This window comes from Xyrauchen texanus, chromosome 18, assembly GCF_025860055.1.
Source record: "Xyrauchen texanus isolate HMW12.3.18 chromosome 18, RBS_HiC_50CHRs, whole genome shotgun sequence".
Lineage (NCBI taxonomy): Eukaryota > Metazoa > Chordata > Actinopteri > Cypriniformes > Catostomidae > Xyrauchen > Xyrauchen texanus.
In genome coordinates this window covers 41,101,235-41,120,589 of record NC_068293.1, presented here as the reverse complement: position 1 = coordinate 41,120,589, position 19,355 = coordinate 41,101,235, and the positions used below count along the sequence as shown (strand labels likewise).

General features: G+C 38.2%; 1 protein-coding gene across 1 annotated transcript in view; it reads left to right on the top strand.

The window, feature by feature from the left end:
* Nucleotides 1-19,355, top strand: part of LOC127659220 (beta-1,3-galactosyltransferase 1) — a 173,109-nt gene that overhangs the window by 110,633 nt on the left and 43,121 nt on the right. The window lies entirely within an intron of this gene.

Here is a 19,355-nt window from a genome sequence, read left to right as displayed (position 1 = left end):
ATGATCTCTCTTTAGAATTTGTGAATCATGTAGAGTACAATAAAAAAAAAATCCAAGGTCAGCCGTATTGCCTGTCCATCATTTAGGATTTCATCATCATCATCATTATTATTATTATTATTATTATTATTATTATTACTATGTATAAAATGTACAAATGTAATCTAATCCTCAGAAGACCAAGCCTCACATAATGTATCAAATGAGGTTTTGATAATCCTAAGCCCAGAAATTCCACAAAAGTGGCCTCCTAAAGATGATCGTTAGAATGGCCAAAAGGTAGTGAGGCTGTATATTGGCAACACTTTTAAATATTTTAATGGGGGTGCTAGGGAAAATGCCCTGAGGGTCGCTTTGTAATTTTGGGTCTACGTCCCTTGCTGGTCAATAATCATAAATACTGTTAAAATGTGCTAATAGCCTTTGAAAGGCTGATCCTGAAATCATAGTTCTGCTTCTTTTGAGCTTGGTTAAATTAGAATAAATCTGCTGCTGCTGTGCTAGGCACCGTAATTGCTGCTTTCAGCTATATTTTTCTGGTCCTTTTCTCAGCCCCTCCCACATAACCTTGTCTTCTCTCCACAGATGGTTGGAGATGAAAGAATAGATCATGGAACAGAAGTAATGAGTCATATTTGAGGTATGATATTGCAGGATCCCTCTAAAAGTGCTTGGATTGCAGTTGATTCTCACTGCCAAAGTGCAAAGTTCTTTTATGTTAGAAAGCAAACTATTGATGCCTTTTATACCATATACTTTTTGTATTGTATGATCTAGAGTACTTTGTGTTTTACTCCCTTTCTCTTTATATTCTGTATAGCTGTCAGCAAAGTATGGCCACTTTGAACACAACTTTTGTAGGAGGGAAAACTTTGAATTCGTCCTTCAGATGTAGCCATGTGCTTTGTATCTTTTCTCTCTTGTGTTTTGTAAAGAGAGCACTGATACAGAAATGAATTGGAAGGCTTTTAGAGTCGTTCAGTGCAAATTGACGTTATTACCTCAGGGCACTGGCTAAAATCTTTATAATGATAGAAAATATTTATATTTTTCTGTTTAAGAAATGAGTCAGGATTGCAGACTAGCGCCTGATTAGCATTATTCTGACTAGCATAAGGGGAAGTCACGCTTTGTGTAGTGACAAAGTGACCACAAATCATTCATGTTCAATGAGAGTTGGTGATTTCTGGCAAATGTTGATGATGCAATGTGCTGTCCAGCAATGTGACCGAGATTTAAAATGGTTTAACTTAATGCAAATGAGCAGTGATATGGTGATTTCCAACAGGTATAAAGACAGATGATGACAATTCTTTAAGATACTGTTATCAAGTAAATACTTGATGGACAATTTTAAGTTACTGTTATGGGGCGGCTGTGGCTCAGGTGGTAGAGTGGGTCAGCTGCCAATCGCAGGGTTGGGGGTTTGAGTCTCGGCCCGCATGACTCCATGTGCCGAAGTGTCCTTGGGCAAGACACTGAACCCCACACTCATACACCTTGCATGGCAGCTCTGCCGCCATTGGTGTATGAGTGTGAATGTGTGTGTGAACGTGAACGTGTGATTGGGACACAGTGTAAAATGCTTTGGTAACCTCTGAGGTTAAATAAAAATGCTATATAAGTGCAGACCATTTACTGTTAGCAATTTCACTGTTCTATTTGTGTTGTTCCAAGTGAAATCAACCAAATTTGTGAAACTTTGTTGGCTGAAATTTTTATTTCTTGTTAATACATTTTCTGAAAAAAAAAATGAAGATGAAAGGATCAATATTTACAGAGTTATACATTATTTTGTAGATGGGGGGGTCAATTTCCATTTTTCACCTACAATTTTGGAGTAAATCTACTGGTAAAAATAACCATAGAAAGGTAGGCAGCGTCATTATTTTATTATATACACAGAGATTGTCTATTACTAAAATCAGTGGGGGTGGGATCGTTGCCTTATAAAATGTGTCAGGCTGCAATTCGTAACTCAAAACAACTATGCATTGCATTCTCAGCATTGCCACAAGGGGTGCTATAGCATGATAAGTGCAGACTGTCCGCTTCTACTGTGAATTTTCTCTTTCAACTCAACTGTCATGGTGGAGCAACAGTTTGAAGAGAACATTACTGAGCAAATCAGTTTAAGCCAATATATTTATAGCAATTATTTGAATAATAACACATCCAGTTTAATGACACAGATGTTTGAGGGTAACCCTATCGCCCCCGTGAGTACTGAGGTTTGTTCCCAACACAGTCGCTCACAAATTCACATTAATGATGTTTAACCGGACTGAGCATTGCCAATGCTGTAGTCAAGCACTCGCATCTGCATGAACGTACTTGTTTAGAATGTGTTTCAGCCTTAAATCTACAAAATCCAGCATTATTTTGTTGCTCACATTGGTAGAGAGCATGGTGCTAATGTCAATTTTGTGCATTCAATTCCTTATAAATGCTGATTAAAAGTACACCTTGAATGCCCTGTTTGCCACTATAGATAAAATTATGTGTGAACTCTGACTGTACATTAAATTAGCCCACAATGTTTTTACTAAATTAAGGGTTCTCGTGTTTTAAAATGTGTATCTTTCAAATGAGAGCGTTATGAGAGATTTGAGAGATCCTAACTAAATGTGGCTGTTTTGGATCATATAGTTAAATTATAGCAGATCATATGTGTTTCGTTGAGATGTCTGTGTGACAACACATTTTTATCCTGTTCTTCCTCTAAGGATCAATTAGCATTCATTAAACCATCAGCCACACTTTAAGAGAGCTCTCATTTTACCATTGAATTGTCTTTGTCTACAAAGAGAATGGCACAAAGAGGACTTGGTGGCTTGGAGGCACAGTCTGTCAGCTGGGATTTTGATTTGAAACCTCTGGGCAAACTAGTTAAGCTCATTAAAAAACCTTTGGCTTTGTTTTTGGCTGGTGGAGTGTTTATTATAAACGGTAATGAGCATTTTGCAAATTGCCAAACAGGCATGCCAGTCAATGTTTTTTTCTGTTGATTTTTGTTGTGTTTGTCAGATGTTTGTGTGTTTTCTGGTTAATGTCTGTTAGTTTTAAGTTATTTTATAATTATCGACTAGTGTGGGGAAAAAAATACATTTTTTTCGAATACTACTCTCGTCCTCCATTGCTTAACCAAACAGAAACAGTATGCATATGTTGTCTACTGTATACTGCTGAACTAAAACGTAAAAGTAGTATGTTAGTATGCTATTCCGAACAATGTTGAAACATATTGCAGTCCCATTTGTTGCCACTAGTTGTGCAGAATTGACACATTTCACCTTGAAATGAGCAGTACCTCAAAGGTATCATCTTTGAAAGGTATATGTCTATGCTGTTAGGACACAGAAAACACTTTCCTCTTATCGATCATCTCGCTGGAGCTGTCTCTAATGCTTCTCTCTGTAACCGTTGCCGAGGCCTCACTGCTTGATTGTGACGTTTGATGGGTTAAAGGAAAGTCTCAGTTCCTGTCATTGCCTTGCTGTTTGCCTTTGTATGCTGGCTGCCTTCGAGCAGTAGAGATTACTGAGATGGCCTTCAGGACTAATAGTTTTGAAAAATGGGATTGCTTTTAAGTAGGCAATATTCTTTTGAAAATTTACAGGGACATTTCTTGGAATCAAGGCATTTCTGTATATCAAAAGACAAAGAATTTTAAACACAGAATTCTTGATTGGTTTTATTCGTGTTTCAAATGTAAATATTGGAAGAACAGGATTTCTCAGTAGACATGAAACACTAATATATATATATATATATATATATATATATATATATATATATATATATTGTATATCTGCACACACACACGCACGCACACACATACACACACACATAGTATATATATTTCTTACAATAACAAAAAAAAAGATTCCTATTTCTGTGAAACGTTAATTAAGGCTGAAAGCTGCATGCCAAATTTGTAGCTCAGTCTATTATGCTCTCTTCATCCTTTGTTTTGTGCCAAAGTGACTTGTGGGTACAAATTACGCGTGGGTTGTGTGTAGGCGTGTGCTGCGTGAAAATAAGTTGTGAAATGTAATACATTGTAGTGTGAGGGCAGGTGTGAGGAGGCGTGGATTGTGTATTAATTACGAACACATCATGTGTTGCATGTTGTGTTAGCAACAATGTCCGTGGCTGGGCTTTATGGCTAGTGATTTTCTCTCACATTCTGCTTCTCTCTGGAGATTAACAGCTATTTTCCTAGCACTTTTCTCATCCTCTAATCCAATAATCAATAACCCTGATCAACTGGACGTGAATTAAAGTGGGTAATTAAAGATATTTCGTATTAATGTGGTCTTGGGACAGAGAGATAAAGAGAGAGAGGGGGAGAGAGAGAGATTTATGTTGGCCAAACTGAGATCTTGTTGTTTAAAAAATACTTGTACATACATGTGCATTGACCCCTTCGACTGTATCTGCTAGCTACACTTCAAAAAATCTTTTACCTAAAGTGTTAGTTCACCCAAAAATGGAAATTCTCTCATCATTTACTCACCCTCATGCCATCCAAGATGTGTATGACTTTCTTTCTTCACCAGAACATTTTGAAGAAAAATCGAAAAATATATCAGCCCTGTAGGTCCTTAAAATGCAAGTGGCTGGTGATCAGACCTTTTGACGCTCCAAAAATCACACACAGTCAGCATAAAAGTCATCCATACGACTCCAGTGGTTAAATTAATATCTTCTAAAGTGATACGATTGCTTTTGGTGCAAAAAGATCAATATTTAAGTACTTTTTAACCGGTCAGCAGCAGTAGATTATGTGACATAATCGCGTTGGCATGTTCACGCGAGAACTGATGCAGGTGTGACGCAGGGAAGGAGGAACGCATTTCAGAAGATCCGTTCCATCCTGGATGTCTCAACCGAGAGAAAAACTTGAGATCATGTCTGGAACATCCATATTGACTCGCAAATAATAAACATTTGAGAGTTTTATGCTACGTTGTCACATAACCCCATTACATGTAAAAAAAAAGTTAATTACTTTTTGCATTTTGCATTTTTAATCCAATTTTGTCTAAAAATGTCTTAAATGTTGGTAGTCCATTCAAGCTTAAAAGAAAAAAAAACAGATGGACTTTTTACAGGGTTTGATTCTGGGTTCAGATTTCTGCCTGTCCATACTGAATTAAGTCCTTATCTACTACAAAATTCCAGTCATGTAGAAACTGCAAAATTTGGAATGAACATCTTTGGGGTTTCTTAAACCCTTAACAGCTCTACAAATGTCCTGAATAAAATGACTTTGCAGAGCAATTGCCCTTGAAGATAGATTACATTCAGCAGGGAGAGAGAAAGTACAGATAATAATATTCTATAACCCTAAATTGAATGGTTGATAAACAATGTACCTTATACTCTCTCACTGGTTGGGAGACCTCTGGGCAGAGAGTGGTATGATCAAAATCTTAAAATCTAAATCTATATCAAATATGAGTAATTTTATATCATGGTAATGGTGTATGTGAAGTACATCACTGGATAAATATTTTAGCTGAATTGAAGGACAGATGGTTGATAAATTAATGTTTATTTTTGATAAATATTTGCCGTGGAATTCCGGATACTGCCCAACCATTTGCAGTTCTTCCATTGCCATGAACATCGAGTGGGGCGGAAGATCATTCTAGATCTTGGAAAGAGAAAAATAGGGGAGAAAATCTTCAACTGCTGGACCAGTTATAAATAGCTTTAAATAAAATGAATCTACTGCACTTACCTCCAATATTCTTCCTACACTAAATTGTTTTGCATTTTCAAGGCTTTCTTGGAAATAAAAAATATGTAATTTGTAGATGGAGCAAATTGCTACCTATCAGACTATGCTTTTCCAGTCAAATTTGTAGATACATTTGCCCTGGATGCAGTTTACAAAAAGAAAAAGATATATTTGCATTACTGAAGTGGCACTTTGAATTTACGGTTACATAAAAGCTCAGTGCTTTTCTCCCTGGGATAAGGGCTGCACGTTTATGCTTTTATGACTGACAAATAATGTTTCTTGATCGAAAGAATCGTTGTTTAAATTGAGTCACAATGATGAAAAATAAACAATTCTGAAAAATAGAAGCTTGCAGCTATCAAATCACGCTGAATTGGCTGATATTTATTTAGAAAAATCGAAACAGAGTGGAGGTGAAAAAGTCATCGATTTAACACAGTAGTGTATGGCTATTACTCTGAACTATAGAAATAGAGTCAGGTATTTCTAAACCATGACTGAAATGGTGTGTGTGTATTTGTGTCTGTGTGTGTGTGTGTGTGTGTGTGTGTGCGTGCGTGCTTAATTATTAAAAGGCAGTCATGCATGGGTGTAGATTTGTTTATAGATGTAGGGTTTTTTATTTTTTTATTTTACATTTATCTTTATTTGCATGTAAACACACATTAAAAGCAGGGACTAAAAATGGTTCAATTAAGGTGTTTTTGTTTTGTGTTTTTTTTCTTTGCAGAATATAACCAAAAATGACAACAAAATCCCTTTAAATTGTTCTGGAGTGAAAACATTATTTTAAAATGCTGGTAACAGGTTAATAAGGGGTTCATTTTTTTATGAAAACATGTTTGCCTTAAAAATGTAGGTTTCTGTCTTTTTAGCAAAACATGATAAAGCAGCACTTTGATTTTGAAGGGGGGCGGTACATAGACATGTACATGTATAGTATGTACATATATGTTATACGTCTTTGGCAGCTGCATTGCATGTACAAAAGAGGGCATAATCAAAGAATAATGCATGATATTTTTGTGATTATGTAAAGACTCGCTGGCCAATTAATTGAAACAATGCACAGAACGCAAGTGTCTGTTCTTAAGCTTAGTAACTGTAATAAGCTTAGTAAGTGTGCACCAATGTTTCTGAACCATGTATTTGCTAACCGTGATTGGCGTGACTGGAGACGCCATGACCATTGCATTTTTAAAACGCTGTGTTAAGTTGAAAATAGTTTTGAAGTCCCTGCGTTCTGTTACATTCAGGTCTGCTTCATCTTGATGTTTGAAAGAAAGATTTCACCTTGTGGGTGTGTAGAGCGCTGCCTTTGCCCCGTACAAAAAGTCACGTTATGCTTTGTTGGAGTTTGTTGCTGTGATGATTCATGCTTCCTCCCATTTAACTTGGAATTTTAAACTTCATACTGGGAAAACTGCAATGGAACGCCACTTTATGTTGGACAACTCGTGTGAAAATCTTCAGCTCTGATTTCACTGAAATGCAGGTGTGTCGCATAAACATGTCGGCACCGAGGGAGATTTACAGTCAATGATAAACGTTCACTTTTATTAAATAATACATATATTAATGAGTCAGTGTTCCTCATTATATGACAATTAAACATGTTTAGCAAACGTTTGCAGAGACTTTCTTTTGATTATTGTAAACCTGTAAAACAAACGCTAGCATTGCAGCATCGCTTATCAGTTTGGTTGCTATGAGACATCTCTGTTGACAATCAAGGTGCCAATCTCAAAATTGAAAAAGTCCCAAATTTAACACATTTGTGCATTTTTGTCGGGTATTTGTCACTGAATTTCAACGGCTGTTCCGTTGGGGTGGATGGTAGTGGCGAGGACTATACTACGGCGCATCCCTCCTCCTTCCCGGATATTGGCACAAGTTTAAAGGGATTAATGGAAAGGAGGAGGCAAGAATCACTGCCATCTTCAGTCGGCCTGTAATTAGCCTGATTAGGGGCCGGGTGTGTAGCATCCTGACCCGGCCCCGCCCTCCACCCTGCCACAAAGCTTTATGTTCCTCTATGTCGAAATATGTATTTTACCATAGTCTTGTTTAGTGTTCTCACACCTCACACCCCACCCTATCCTAAATCTTGCTCCTCGTTCTTGTTCTTGCTCTTTGTTTTGTTTTTGTTTTTTGTTTCTGTTTATCACTTTTTGTGTTCATCTTTGTAGTCGTGTCTTATGATGTTGAAATGTGAAATAGAAATAAAGGTTGGGTTAACCTACCCAACAGGGACAATCCCCCCGGAGCAACCTGGAGTTAAGTGCCTTGCTCAAGGGCACAATGGTGGTGGCCATGGGGTTGGAACCAGCGACCTTCTGTACATGTTGCCATGGTACTTTTAGAAGGTTCTGATTGATGCCAAAGTTTTTATACCAAGTCACATGACCTCCATATTTGCATGAACCCCTTTTAATATACTTTTCTCAGAAATTTGGCCCACTTGCCCACCTTTCCCTGTCTCACTAATGTGTGCATCCCCTGGGATACAAGATGATTGAAGGATTAAGACAATTTATAGTTAAAAGTCTGCATTCTGATGAGCTCAATTTAGCTGTTTTTGAACACAAGAATACTCTACATACAAATACAGGGCTTAAACAAAACTTTAAGACTGACTAGCCATTGAGAGAATCCGATTTCTTAAATGTATTTAAAAACAGAAGTTTTGCACATCCCTAATTGGCAGCAGCTTCACTGCACAGAGCAAAAACATACTTTATTGTCTGAAAATCAAAGATCATTAGTGGGTTAAAACCTTGTTACATGCCCTAGAGGGTATGAATAATTTGTAGCATTGAAACAATAATAACTTTATTGCTTGTTACAGTTTTGCTTTACTGCACGGACAGCTGGGAGAAATTGCTGATGAAACCTTTAGGCTAAATAATCCTGGGTACATTTGGTTTCCTCATACACACACACACACACACACACACACACACACACACACAGCTGTCTATGATGAACTGGATGCATGTGCTCAAGGAGAATGTGTTTGTTCGACACAAGCTAAAGTCACAGATCCAGGGGCGTTCCAATTTACGGTCGTTTGACAAATTGAAGTTGCTTTGAAATTGCATGGAAAAGGTCACTAAATCATTGTCTTGGTTTTTCCTCAGGCATTTGTGTACTTCATCTGCATTGAGGCGTGGTTGTTCACTGTCTTGTTCAACTGTCTAAAAGTATCTCCTAAGTAGCTCCTAGATACCTTGTTTTTGCCAAATTCTAAGGGGCCATTCACACATTCAACCTTTATGTATCCTAGAGGTATTTAGGATGAAGACAGGAGTGGGCCACAAAGCGTATTCAAACTCTGATCACTCAAGCATAAAAGCATATAGACCAATTCAAGAATTTAAACAAAGAAAAGGAATTATAACAGAGAGTCACATTTTCAAGATAAGTCAGTCCACTCGGCAGCCGTCTTTGGAACGCTCTTGGATCTTAGTTTGGTTAGCTATTTTTCTATATAAACAAGCATCATGAAAGTGCAACTCCTATACTCTTAAATGGAAAAGACAGAAATCTCCAAAACAGTTGGTCAAGATTAAGATAAAAGAACATATTTCAAATAAGCAGTCAAATCTGACAACACTATGTGGTGGGGTGAGAAAGAGATGAACACACTGGGTGTGGCATCAGGCCTCGGAGAGGCATTTATTTAAAAACAATGGGGAATCTTGGGCCTTCGTGGTGGAAAGGGCTATGTGAAGGAAGAGAAGTGAAGACAGGGGAATGTCCAGGTGATAGTGGGCGGGGTCCCCGCTCCGTTCCTGGACCTGCAAAGATGCCAGCAAGGTCTCCCGAGGAGAGGCGTACTCGGTGTTTAAAGGCAGCGGTGATGAGGCTCTTCATTGGGTTCAGGTGAGCCCTAATCACGTGCCGCCAATCGGGGAAAATTCACCGCGGGTGATGGCGTTCCATGGGAGGGCCGTGCCATTCTGTCACAACTGGAATAATAAATTGTGCATCTTTAACTCAGATTACAAAACTCAGTTTTTACCGTCTTGTATAGTTTATGTGCATTCTCGAGTTGATTGTCAGGCAATTTCTGTATCTAAAGGATGATTGGCTATTTTACCTGCAAGGCTGGACTTCCTTTCTACATCCGTTAACCATAAGCTGCCCTTGGGTGTTCCAATTTCTCCCATTCACTTGACGTCACGAACGAACAGTCCTTGAAATGGTCTATTTGCACCGTCTTTACTCTCCATGTCACTGCTGCTGGGGTGCCAAATGCCATGTTGTGTGGCACAAACTTTTTTACATCTGGGTGCAAACAGTTAAGAGAACAGGAAACTTTTAATGGATTATGGTGGTTTTAAGTCCTTGAGGAAATTGATTTATTTGGAGGAAATTGATTTATTTGGCGGACACTTGTGAAAAGAAAGCTCCCTATGTGGGCAGGAGGCAGTGAGGCTGCTCACTAGGTTTTGGAAAGGATCCACTGTGTTCTCTACCTGCTCTCGCATCAGTTTTCTGTCTTTTTCTCTGTATTTGAATACAAGCCGACACTGGAGCTCTGCAGAACTCTCTCGGCTGTGCATAAATCACAGTTTTAGGTCGACAATAAGGTGAAACATTGATTTTGTTGTAGCAGGTTGAGTCTGGTGTGTTTTTCTCAGTAAGCAGGATGAATGGCTGTGGTGCACATCATGGCAGAGGAACAAGCACTGTAAGAGTATGTGAAGACGAGTTGTGTCATCTGTCTCTACTCATCTGTATGTCTCTCTCTTTCCCCTTTACAAAAATGTACTGTGGCTGTACCAGAAAGCATCAGATGGCAATACCACACTACTTTGATTACAAAGATACAGCATGATTTCCATATTTCTGTACCATATTATTCATACAGTGCTCCAAAGTATTTAAAAGATTTGTATGCTACTACTATATTGGATGTGAAAAACATGCTCTTTCTTTCTTTCTTTTTGTCTTGCATTTTTGCCTTTCTTTCTTTCTTTCTTGTGATCTTTTTCTTTTTGTCTTGCATTTTTGCCTTTCTTTCTTTCTTTCTTTCTTTCTTTCTTTCTTGTGATCTTTTTCTTTCTGTCTTGCATTTTTGCCTTTCTTTCTTTCTTTCTTTCTTCCTTGTGTTATTTTTCTTGTGATTTTATTCTTTCTTTCATTCATTCTTTCTTTCTTTTTTCTGTCTTGCATTTTTCCTTTTCTTTCTTTCTTTCTTTCTTTCTTTTTAGCTTCTTTCTATTCTATTCTAAACACACACGTTCAGCACATATGGATATGTAATGTTCAGTACACTTGCCTAATTCACAACTATCTATCACCCCAGCATGTGTGTGTGCGTGTGTGCGTGTGTGCGTGTGTGCGTGTGTGTGTGTGTGTGTGTGTTAGAGAGAATATAATAGAGGGCTTGTGTTCTTCTGTCTCCTGGGTTTTGCCTTGTAACATGCCTCAAATGCTAAAGCGCATCTCTCTACCGCAGGCCTGGTTTGGCCATCTGCTCTGAGAAGAAATCAACTGAAACCAGAAACCATTGTTAAGAGCATTCAGGCAGACATACTTAAAGGGATAATTTACTCATTCTCAAGTTCATCCATACAAATTTCTTATGCAGAACACAAAAGTTGGTCAGTCCGTCCTACAGTGGCAGTGGACAGTGCTTCACTTTATATCTTAAAGAAGGAGCCAATAGAATTGGCAAGTGGCAAGACAAAGAAGAGTTGTGAACTAATCAAATGCCACTGTCTTTTTGAAACCAATACCTGCAGCAAAATTATTATTATGGAATTATTATTATTATTCAGTATATTGCAGTCCTATTATGTACAAATACATAGACACAGATATTATTTCTGTCTGCAAGCTTAATGTTGTAAGTGAAAGGTTTTCATATGTACATTCAAGTAGAATATTGGCAAGTACTGTATTTCAATTATTTCCCACTAATCAGCCTGTACACCATGTACTTGCCCTTGACACACACATACAGTACACACATACCATCCACAGTGGGACAGCATGGTGTCTGATAATGAAATTACTCTTGTTCATCCTTCAGCAACATTAGCATGGCTATACATACATATTTCAACAACTTTTGTGTGCACCAGATACTCTACAGAGTGCAAAGGAGGACAAACAGAGGCTCTGTTTCAAAACCTAGTGAGCTGCTTCAATATACTGCTTACCTAGGCAGATGACTTCTAAGACAACATCCTGTATTAATGGACATTCATTAACATTCTACATACGCAACAACTCGGTGCACAAATAATGCTCCTTGACACCCTAATAGCGAGACTACGGTGTTTTGAAATTCTGCTATGTACCCAACCATTTTAGGTGTCTTTATGGGGACTTTCCAATGACTTCTTATGTTTTTATCAGTGTGTACCAATATTTTTGTAAAATACTTGGCTAGTTGTTCTGATTCTCCTTGGGAAATGAACACTAGAGGCGCTGCAACAACAATGACTTTTATACACTTCAGACAAATCAGTCATTAACACATACTTTTCGCCCTGTTCCTCACAAAATGCTATCTTATCCCATATAAACATTTTAACTATAGCATATGACTTGTAAGGCCATACATTTAAACATTTGCATTACACAGCCAGCTACATTTACAAGCTTATTCAAGTGTGGTCAATTTGTACAGTAGCTCAACTCATAGAATGTTGCACTTGCAATGCAAAGGACCTGAAGAAAGTACAAGTCCTGAAGAGGACACAAGTTGACATGTGAGCCGAAAGTATCACAGAAGCACCACAAAATTAAGTGGTTGTTTTATTAATTGCCATGTCACATTCGTGTCACATTTGCTGTTGGCTAGATTAAGGTTTAAGGGCTAGGGAGGATGTGACAGGGCGGAGGGCGGGGCCGGGTCATGACACCCGGACCCTTATCAGGCTAATTAAGCCTCCGAGAGGGATAAAGGCCGATTGCGGACGGAGGTGCGACGAGAGAGAGAGATCGTTTACGGACATGTCCATCGTGTGTGTGTTTGTCTCTTGTTTAAGTTAATCATTAAAATATTGTTTATATCGCCAGGCCGGTCTTCGCCGCCTCCTTTCCATTGAACTGCTTTACACTGGTGCCTAAATCCGGGAAGGAGGAGCGATACGCCGTATTAGAGTTCTCGCCACTATCATCCACCCCAACGGAGCCGCCGCGGCCGTCTGCAGGGGGACGGAGGAGCCCGGCTGCCTGGAAGCGGAGGAACGGCCACCGCCCGCTAGGGGAGAAGATGCTCCTAACCGACCGCCTGGAGCGGTCAGGCCCACTGCCAGGGGCAGAGGAGTCCCCTACCAGCCGTTGAAACACGGCGGGGTCTGAGACCACTGACCGTGAGCGGGGAGGGGCTTGCTGCCGACCACTTGGAGCGGGAGAACTGCTGCCAGGGGCGAGGGAGACCCCTTCTGTTCCCAGAGAAAGTGGTGGGTCGTTCTGTCCGCCAGGGTCTAGAGGACTGCCTCCGATCCGCCCAGAGAGGCACGGCTGTCGTCCGTTAGAGGGTGGAGGAGTGGCCGAGGAACATGCTACGGCGTATCGGAGAACTGGCAAGTGTTTTTTTTCATCTCTCTCTCCTCTCTCTCTCACTGCCGATCCGCATTGGTCTTTTCCCTCTCATTTAGTTTTTTTTTGGGGGGTACTACACTGGTACAGGAAGTACCCCCCATTTTTAATATTTCTGTTTCCCTCCCCTTGTCCCTGCCTGAGAGAATGAGGGAGGAATGTGACAGGGCAGAGGGCGGGGCCGGGTCGTTATTATACACACCCGGTTCTCGCCTCCTCCTTTCCATTGAACTGCTTTACAGAGGAATATTTTGTTGATTTAAAATTCAATATAGCATTAAACTTAAAAACCTCTTCTGTTTGGGAGTACTTGCTTTAAGCGTTACACAGTGGACATTTTACCATGAATATTATTTAGAAAAGTCATTTAAACTAAGCTAATGATATTGTGTATCCGAAAACCACACCCCTACTTCTAAACCTATCATCATCTAAACCTTTTTGCATTTATATATTTTCATTAATTTATTCTCAAAGCATTATTTTGTATCCTTGTCCCCACATTTATGTATCCCTACTATCCTTTGGGGACATTTGGTCTCAACAATGTAAACAAATCTGACCACACACACACACACACACGCACATATACACACATTCTCCAAAACCCATCCAACATTCTGCTTTCATGTCATACTCTTCGCTCAATGCATTGTGTGGACAAACCCTTGTTGTGTGTGTGTGTGTGTGTGTGTGTGTGTGTGTGTGGATGTCAATGGCTTTGTTCATAGAGGCAGCAAAAACAATAATCTAGTATCCGACTCAAATCCATTTAGTTTTGTAGTATGAGTGGTGGAAAACACATTAAATACACAGACTCAATCTAAAACGCTTTTGTAAGTGGTTTGAAATCTGTTTATAATCAGATTTTTGGGAATGCGCCTCTGAACAGACAGGTTGGGTTTATAGTAGCTTCTTCCGTCATTTGGGATAAGATGCATTTGTAACATCATACAAATTGCACAGTAGCTGCTACACTGTTATACACAATCTGCACTTTGGTTTCTCTGCTTGTTTTCTAGTTCCACCACACAGTGGAAGTAAGTGTTGTGCAGAAATATATGATGTTGATTTCTGTCCCCAAGCTTGTATTAAAAGGAACTGAATGTGAAAATTGCCATCTTTTATCCAATGCCGTCAGACTCTGCTTGACACAAAGGCCTTTAACCAGACGGGCAGCCTGCTGTGTTCAGTATTAGATTTGGTCCATGGACAGCAAGTAGTGTATTACACTTTACATTTGTGAATAGACTGCATCTGAATTTAACTAATAATAGATAGACATCTGCAGTTGTAACCTGTGCTAATGAATCTATATGGCTCTGTAGATGGACACACACCGCCTGGGTTTCACGTGGGTAAACTTTCTACAGGGAGAAGCTGTCCTCTTAACTGTTTGTATGTTAAATCAGTTGATGACATCACAGTTCTGCACGCGTTAGTTGGCAAAATGGCAAGTGGAGAAAACAAGCCCCTGCGTCATTTAAGTCTCCTGTCTGGAGTTGAGTTTGAAATGCACTTGTTGATGCATGTCGCGTAATAATGCAGGTATTAATTTAAAATGTTGAGTTAGTAATTAGAGAAAGGTTTTTTTAGTTAGTTAAGGACCCTAGCAAAAATTAACCATGATTTTACTACAGTAATATTGTAGTAACATGACTGTAATAACAAGAACTGTTGTCCCCATGGTTTTTCTTTGCAGAAATCATGGTTGTGATACTGTAGTAGCCATGTAGTAACCATGGTTTTACTATAGTAATATTGTAGTAGCCATGACTGAAGTTACAATGACTGCTGTCACCAGGGTTTTCTTGGCAGAAATCATATTTTTGGTATTAACCAATTAACCATTGTTTTACCACAGTAATCCTGTAGTTTCCATATAGTAACCTTGATTTTACTATAGTATTGTAACCATGACAGTATTTTGTGGTTACTATGATTTTGTGGTTACTATGATTTACAAATACAATGTTTAAACTATGGTTACTGTAGGACTTGGCAGTAATATATTTCTTTCCTTATAACAAATACTGAACCGTACAGAAACCGTTACCCTAAAACTGTGATTCAAACCGAACCGTGAGAAATTTGAACCGTTACAACCTAGTGGTCAAATTACTTTATGGGATTTTATTGAGTTATAATGTGGTCATAAAAGAGGGGGGAAAGTACCATTCTGTGTTATTGAGTGGTACAGTGCCCACCCACTTTTTAGCCGTCTTATTTATGGAAGGGTTTTTCTCATTCATTTATCCATAGTGATTTCATAAAATTCTTATTCTTAACAGTTCTAAGCCATGAACCAGACCAACCATCACCAATGTGAATCACTTTATTACAAACTTTGATTTGTAGCCAAAAAGTATGTGAAAATCAGACAAAAGATAAAGATACAAGACTTAATGTCTTTAATGAGGGAATTAACTAAAATCTCATGAACAATGCGAATGATGTAATCGATTTAAAAGAGATGGAAAATATGAAACTATTGATTTAAAGTTTTTGATTATAGGTGTAGAAACATTATATTTTCATTTATTTGTAAAAGATTCAGATATATACAAATAGATACAAAGTAGTTTGAGACCAATGTGATTACATCATTCACAGTGCGTCATGGAAGTGAGCAGGCGCTGCAGAGCTCTTTTGGTGGGGTTTGTTTTGCTGCAATTCTCTGATTGGTGGATATTTTTCCTCAGAATCATGGGTAGTGTAGTTCGTCACCTGGAATTCTATTTAGCATGTGATATGACGTTTAAAAATAACTCTGACTGATGGCTTCAACAGAAGCATTTTTTTGGTCAATTTGTCATTTGAGAACGCAATTTTGCTAGCAATGCTTTTGACAGCTAAAATCATGGTATCTGTACAATATCAGGGACTTTTTGTTTAACCAGTGGATTACACTGGGAGTGTTTTTGACACTTGTTTGAAAATAGTACATATTTTTGCAATTCCATTTGATGCTGCTAGTGGCACAGAAATGACACTATTCAGCTTTAAAGAGATCTCGTTTTGAGATTTACTTGTAAGTACTTGACAAAATGAGTCACAAATTGTTCTGGCCGCTAGTCCTGCCCTACATAATGATTTATGAAAGGAAGGCAGCATGCATTAAATAGGCAGAGTGAAATCATGCAAGATTTAGCATGTTTCTCCGATGACCTCTGTGTGGCCGCATACTAGTTAATTCCTCTGGGTTTTGTGCTTTACTGTTCTTACAGTGAAGGTGAATGTAAATACATCTTCCATCACAAATCCAGAGAGGAGATGTTACATCAAGGTCACAGGAGAACAAAGACCTTCTCATTATTGATGATAAAAACCCTCCTGATAATAGCCACATCGAGAGAACAGCAGGTAGAAAACTTTGGGGCCTTAAATGTCCTGGTGTTCAAACCAAAAAGTCAGCTTTAAAAGAAAGCCCTGGAGCTCGTGTGAATGTGAGTATTTGGAATAATTTCCATTCTAATTGAGTTCCTGTTAAGTATATTGGATAGGTTCATTATTGCAATTTTTGAAGATTCCATTAAGAATAACTCTCTGTGGAATGCGTTATGTTCTAATGATGGAATACTTTGTTCTCCAATTAACTAAATAGTTCCGAACATAAAAATTACTTGGGGTAAAAAAGAAAATGGAAGAAATGGGAAATATTGCTATATAGCAACCCTTTATTAAAGCTAAAGTGGATCGGTTTGTTTGGACAGTATAGCAAATAAACTAGTTAAAAAAGTTATTCACTGATTTGCAAATATAGCATTGGGAGGTCAGTTAATTAAAGTGAAACGATTCATTCAGATGGCTGAATGAACTAGTTCAGTTAGAAAATGAACTAGTTAAAATAAACGATTCCCCAATTCACTTGAGCCACTATGCAGAAGTCAGTTTGTTTCTTTTTTGAAGTGAAAAAATGTAGTTCAATTGCTGCTGTTTATCACTATTATACTCATTATATAAAATAGCTTGTTTCCAGTTTAATTAGTTGTATTTAGTAGCATGAAATCCTCCACATCACAAATGAGTGGCACCCTGAGGTGATGTAGAAATATGAGAATAATGTTTTTTCCACATAGCACTTAAATAGACAAGTTGTATATTAAATGAAAGCCCTCATTCTCCGAAATATGACGGTACAGTTTATTTTGTTTCCCTATCACCACAGTTCATATGATAATAAAAAAAAATTATGTCATGAAATATGATCTTTGTATCTTTGTACCAGTAACTGCTTCTGTGAGCCTTACATTGGGCAGTTTTCTTAAAAATTTGCCATTTTTACATTTACATCTGTGAGCTTGCTTGTTTAAGTAATCCAATGTTTTATATCAGAACAAAATTTACTCTCCAGCAGAAAAAGCATGCAAAAAAAAAAAAAACAAGCAGCAAAATATGTTATCAGCTATTGATGAGGATTTCAGCTTTCCAATGACACCTAGACTGAGCTACTAGTCCACTCAGAGACTGACATATTTGATGAAACAGTGAGGAACATGCATGCAATCCAAAAAAGACTGGATGTCTATGGTGTGAGTTCTCAGCTGTGTTAGAGCGCCACCTACATTTCAGATCTGTACCATATAAGGTGATAGAGGATAAAAAAGTTTTATCCCTAAATAGCTTCAATGCAATTAGCTACCTTTAAAACTACTTTTTTAAAAGAGTACCGTGACTGTAGTTTAGCTACTTTAAGTTATGTGGAGCTTTCAGCTTGTTAAGCTGTTTTAAAAAGCTTCCCCTAGAATGGTAATACAGGTTTAAAATGACATGAGGGTGAGTAAATGATGAAAGATTTTTCCTTTTTGGGTGAACAATCCCTTTTGAATCTCACGAGATATATAAGAGCAACCTCTAAACAATAAACGTTTCCTCTGGCTCACATCCACCTGCGCTGTCAAAATTGTGTTGCTTTTTGAAGAATCTTTTCTACATTACCTTGTACCACCTGAGACTCCCGCACCAGAAGACAAATCTTAGCAGACTGAATCCGCTGTGTTTTTGAAGGACATGTGTGAAGGCCCAGTTGTTGAACACCAGAGAACTTCCACTGCCTCATTAGTACGCATTTGTGAACGATCTGAATAGGTGACAGAGCCGTAGAGCTTTCAATTCTACTTTCACACATTTAGTTCCTGCCGATGTATGCATCTGACATGCTAGAACTTCCAAGCAGAGCTTGTCGCATCGTAGGAGCGTGGTTGGGCTGCACAGCAGTAGCCATGTGTCTCTGTCTCTATGGTGGTATTCTCTGCACGGCGACTGGTCCAGACAGCTGCTAGCAGTCGTCTCTGAGGAGCCTCTCGTCATTTTAATCTTACCACAGAGACGAAGGCAAACGAGCCACAGAAACACAAACAGATGTCAAGCTTTATTAAATTTATAGGGAGGTTTGTATAGACTTTGCTGTGGTGAACTTGATATATTAGTCACTCGCATTTAACGTTACTTGTTTACTTACTGGTAACTGTACTGTCACACACTACTCATTTTCTCAATTGAATCCCAGCTGGCTTATAAATATGAATGTCTGCATTATAATTGATTGATTGAGTGTAACAATATTTATGAGTGTTTCCTCGACTTTTGGCACTTTTATGTCCTAGTGGTTTATTTAAAAAAAAAAAAATAATCAAATTTTTCTTTCTGTTATATGTATTTAAGTTCATATTAAAACTGAATATTTATTAGGTCTTCATAATTTATTTTTGGTACTTTTTTAATAAGCATTTTATGTATAGATTTTACTGTTGTAGTATGTCCAAGACCCACTCTTTCAATATTAAACTCTGAAAACCCAATTATAAAAATACAAATTATTACATTTGAAAAACTACGATAATCTAAACAAAGAGTGAAATGTACATATACCATTTCAATATTTATTGTGTGATAATGATTTCTGTCAATTTGTCAAAGATTATGACTGCCCCACAGTTGTGGCATCATTTCCACCACACTAAACAATTTTTCCCCTTATATACATTTACATTTATGCATTTGGAAGGCACTTTTATCCAATGTGATTTACAGTTCATTC